The sequence below is a fragment of the Nicotiana tabacum genome, chromosome 22, assembly GCF_000715075.1.
Source record: "Nicotiana tabacum cultivar K326 chromosome 22, ASM71507v2, whole genome shotgun sequence".
Lineage (NCBI taxonomy): Eukaryota > Viridiplantae > Streptophyta > Magnoliopsida > Solanales > Solanaceae > Nicotiana > Nicotiana tabacum.
This window is the reverse complement of record NC_134101.1, coordinates 162,944,994-162,950,007: the sequence shown is the minus strand read 5'-3', so window position 1 is coordinate 162,950,007 and position 5,014 is coordinate 162,944,994.

Here is a 5,014-nt window from a genome sequence, read left to right as displayed (position 1 = left end):
TACTGTTTTGATATATAAGCATCGTGTACGTGAGGTGACGAGTACGTACACGGGTTAATTGTTGTAAAACTTCATTTTTCACTAAGTCATAACTTGTTTCTCCTTATTTGAACTACACTAGCATATGTAACTATCCTGTTTAGTTTAGAATAACATGCCTATGTGTTTTAACTGCCTATTTGAACTCTGTGCAGCATGTTTAGTGAAATTTCCTGCTTTCCTTGACTTGCATTTAGTCTAAACTGTAGATTTTCTTGCTGTAACTGTTATTTCTATTGGTTGAGCTGCATATTTACTTTGGAAATACAGAACGGTCTTCCGAGAGATCCCCCAGTACTGCATATTTACTTTGGGACTACAGAACGATATTTTGGGAGATCCCCATGTTCTGTATATTTACTTTAGGACTATGGAACGGTATTTCGAGAGATCCTCCTGCACATTTAAGTTTGGGACTATGCGACGGTATCTCGGGAGATCCCTTGTTGTTATCACTGTGTTCTAAGTTGTTGTCTTTCATTGATTCTATTCGTGTTAGATTTTCGTATCTATTTTTACTGCGATAGTTTATTCTGTCTTATTTAATTGTATTTACACCAGTAGGGCCCTGACCTAATCTTGTCACTACTCGATCGAGGTTAAGTTTGGCACTTACTAGGTACCGTTGTTGTGTATTCATGCCCTTCCCTGCACATATTTTTCATGTGCAGATCCAGGTACCGCTTATCAGCCGCATTACTAGTGAGGCGAGCCAGCTGTAGAGACTTCAAGATTTATCTGTCGCGTCCGCAAACCTCAGAGTCCCTATCTACTCCTCCCCATGTCAAACACTTCTTGTATTTTTCTTCTTTTGTTATACTGTGGAGTATAGAAGTATTGTTTCTTTCTGTAGCTTGTGACTTATGACATTCCGGATTTTGGGAAAGTTTATGTACTTTTCGAAAGAGATTATGGTATATGCTGAGCGGTATCTCATTTCCTTGTTTAAATCTACCTGTTAGTTGATAAATTTTATGTTTCGTTCTTTTTTCGCAAAATGTTAGGCTTACCTAGTCGTAGAGACTATGTGCCGTCACGACAATTCACAGAGGGAGAACTTGGGTCATGACAGTTGGGAAATGGGATAACTTAGTATTTGTTATAAATAGAATTTTATTCAACGTGAATGTCTATATTTCAGAGAGATTTTAGGGATTTTACTTGGTGGCTAAGTCACTCTTTCCCTATAAATAGAGGGGTCCTATTCTATTGTAATTCATCCCAAATTAATAAGAGTTCCCCTCTCTACTTTTCTATGCAATACTCTTCTTCTTCTTTTATTGTTTCATAACATATTTTTTCTTATAAATATTAAATATTTAAATTTAAATCTTATTCTTTTTTAACTTACGGGCCGGCCCATGCCTAGCCTCGGTCAAACCACAACGATATGTGGACTGATTTAGGTCGATTTATAGTGAAAATGGCGTGTAGTAGCCACTAAATAAGGGTGTATTTAATTTTTATCCACTATTTAAAATGCTTATCAAAAATAGACACTACTAAGGGGGAAAAGACATAATTACCCTTTCTTTATTTCTTGTATAATCCCAAAATCGACGAAAACCCTTATTTCATTCCTTCATCTTCTCCGTCATCTTCCGTCATCTTCATCTTCATCTTCTCCGTCATCTTCTCCGTCATCTTCATCTTCTCCGTCATCTTCTGTCCTTCATCTTCTCCGTCATCTTCTCCGTCATCTTCGTTTTTCTTTATTTGTAAGTTGATTCAATATATTTGATTATGTAGGTATATTTCATAAAAATAGTCGTAGAAATTCATAAGCTTACTAATTATGAATTTTCAGTTAACTGTGTTCTTTAAATGTAAAGAAGAAACGACATTAAATTTTGTAGTTGGAATTCAAAGTTAAGGACTGATTGTCCTTAACTTTTGCACATGAAACTTGAAGTTAAGTACAAAGTGTCCTTAACTTTGGATGTTGAAAGTATATGTTAAGGACTGTATTTCCTTAACCTATGCACTTACAATTTAAAGTTAAGGACTGATTGTCCTTAACTTTTGCACATGAAACTTGAAGTTAAGGACTAAGTGTCCTTAACTTTGGATGTTGAAAGTATAAGTTAAGGACTGTATTTCCTTAACCTTTGCATTTACAATTTAAAGTTAAGGACTGATTGTCCTTAACTTTTGCACATGAAACTTGAAGTTAAGGACAAAGTGTCCTTAACTTTGGATGTTGAAAGTATATGTTAAGGACTGTATTTCCTTAACCTATGCACTTACAATTTAAAGTTAAGGACTGATTGTCCTTAACTTTTGCACATGAAACTTGAAGTTAAGGACTAAGTGTCCTTAACTTTGGATGTTGAAAGTATAAGTTAAGGACTGTATTTCCTTAACCTTTGCATTTACAATTTAAAGTTAAGGACTGATTGTCCTTAACTTTTGCACATGAAACTTGAAGTTAAGGACAAAGTGTCCTTAACTTTGGATGTTGAAAGTATATGTTAAGGACTGTATTTCCTTAACCTATGCACTTACAATTTAAAGTTAAGGACTGATTGTCCTTAACTTTTGCACATGAAACTTGAAGTTAAGGACTAAGTGTCCTTAACTTTGGATGTTGAAAGTATAAGTTAAGGACTGTATTTCCTTAACCTTTGCATTTACAATTTAAAGTTAAGGACTTATTGTCCTTAACTTTTGCACATGAAACTTGAAGTTAAGGACTAAGTGTCCTTAACTTTGGAAGTTGAAAGTATAAGTTAAGGACTGTATTTCTTTAACGTTTGCACTTAAAATTTAAAGTTAAGGATTGTATTTGCTTAACTTTTAAACTTGAAATTTTAAGTTAAGTCCTAATCTTTGTTTGTTTTTCCTTCTTTTCTAGTGTTATAATGGAAGGCGATCATTTTTTTGATTTTGACGATTGGCGTAATTTTCTGGTATATTGGAAAGGAGATTTTCAATATAAGGAAACAATTAAAAGTTTTCTGTCGAATGGCCAATGGAAGAAATTGAGGGAAAATATTTTTGGCAACTTCTTCAGATTACAAAGTGTGAAGTTCTCGGGTAAACTTATGCACTGTGTATTGCTTTCTGAAATTGTTAGTAATGAACCTGATTCGATGACCTTCAAGGTATTTGACCGCGATATTAAGTTTACTCGTGATGCATTCCATATTACTATTGGTTTGAAGTCTTATTCATCGATTGACATGAAAGGTTTAAATGAGAAAGAGAATAGGCTTTTAAGAGTCTATTTCCCTGGAAAGGACAAAATTGAGTTGGCTGATTTGTATAGTTTTATTTCTAGTCGCCCACATGGTACAACTTCATCATTTGCTGGCAGTGATGATGATGCTTTGAAGTTGGCAACACTCTATTTTGTTGAGTCGGTTTTGATGGGCAAGAGGAAAAATAGGAATGTGTCGGAGCAAATAATGAAAATTGTGGACGATGATGCACTTTGCGCTTCCTTCAACTGGGTCTCTCTTGCTTATGAAACGCTATTAAAATCATTGAAGAGTTGCTTGAAATCAAATGAGAATGATGTTCAGAAGGAGAAAGAGAAAGAAAAAGATATTGATAGCTACACTTTAGTTGGCTTTCCTTTTGCGTTTTGTGTCTGGATTATGGAAGTACTTCCTATTTTCCAAGAGAAACAATTTGTGAACTTCAAAGAAGTTGGTTATCCTCGAATGTTATGTTATTCTGAAATGAAGTCTCCACAATTTGATGCTTTTTGTAGAAAATATTTCCATAATAAAAAAGTAAGTTAATGTAATTACTATCTCTTTTTTGTTTATTTGTTTTAGTTATGTATACTTATGTTTAGTTTTTCTTATATAATAGGTGTTTAAGTTGATTGAGGTGTTACCCTTTATTCCCGTGGAAGAAGAAGATACACAGCCTCTTTGTGTGGAGCAGCCAGTTTCACAAGATCAAGGCTCAAGGTCTTCTTCCACACAATTTGACGAAGACGTACTTAAGGAAATTGTTAGAGTATGTGTTTCTGCCTTTGAATAGTATTAGTTTTTTATTTGATTATTTCTTGCTTGCGAACACCTTCTTTTTATATTATGTTTTTTGATTCAGAGATTATCAGAGAGTTTTAAGAAGGATTTGCAAGCAGAAGTTACCAGAGTTAATCAGAAAATTGATGTATCAGAAAAAAAAGATTGAGAATGAAATCAAGGTAATTTCAGTTAGTCCAACTTTAGGATTTTGTGTCCTTAAATTTTGAACTTGGAATTGAAAGATAAGGACTTCTTGTCCTTAACTTTTGAACTTTGAAATGAAACTTAAGGACATCATGTCCTTAAGTTTTGAACTTGGAATTCAAAGTTAAGGACTTCTTGTCCTTAACTTTTGAACTTGGAGTTCAAACTTAAGGATTGTATTTCCTTAAGTTTTGAACTTTAAGTTCAAACTTAAGGACAGCCTATCCTTAAGTTTTAAACATGTTCTTCTCTTTGTAACTTAGTTGCTTTCTCAGGATTTAAAGAAAACTCTAGGATCAAAGCTTGATACTTTGATGAACATGTTTGGGAAAGCTGATCAGATGAACACAGATAGAGAATCTAGTGTTCCAATTAGAAAATATGGAGTTGATGATCATTGTCGTGCTACTGAGCGTACTGGCATATTCAACCAAGATGCAGGTGGTGTTGAACGTGATTATATGGATGTGCATGCAGAGGGTCAGTATGAAAGAGAATTTAGAGATGCACATCTAGATGATGAAACTGAAAATGTTACTGATATTGGGAAAGGTTAGTTATAGATTTTTATTTTTATTTTCGTTGAAATGTATATTCAATAGATTAATACATATAAACTATGCATGTGCATGCAGAAGTTTGTGGAGTGCCGGAGAAAATTTGTAGAGTTTGTGGATTGCAATCACAGGAGGATTTAACAAGTCCATTGGGGACAAGTGTCAGCGAGATTGTATGCAAATGCTTAGAAGGAACGTATGATCTCTCTACACCGCTGTCATACAAAGAAA